Below are 213 nucleotides of genomic sequence, written 5' to 3'. Positions count from 1 at the left end.
CACGCCCCGGGAAGCCCCCCACCCGGATCCCCGCCGAGGCCCAGAAGGTGTGGGCGAGCCCGCTGGCAGGAAAACGCGGCGGCCTGGCGGCCAGGCTTTCCTAGACCCTGGATGTGTCCGGGGAGGAACGTGGACTTTCTCTCCTTCCACAAGTATTTATTTATTCAGCAGCTACTACGCCCTGGTCGGCCCTGAGGAGGGTCCGGACGTCGG

Source organism: Lipotes vexillifer, unplaced genomic scaffold, assembly GCF_000442215.2.
Source record: "Lipotes vexillifer unplaced genomic scaffold, Lipotes_vexillifer_v1.1 scaffold951, whole genome shotgun sequence".
Taxonomy (NCBI): domain Eukaryota; kingdom Metazoa; phylum Chordata; class Mammalia; order Artiodactyla; family Lipotidae; genus Lipotes; species Lipotes vexillifer.
This window is presented reverse-complemented; position numbering follows the sequence as displayed.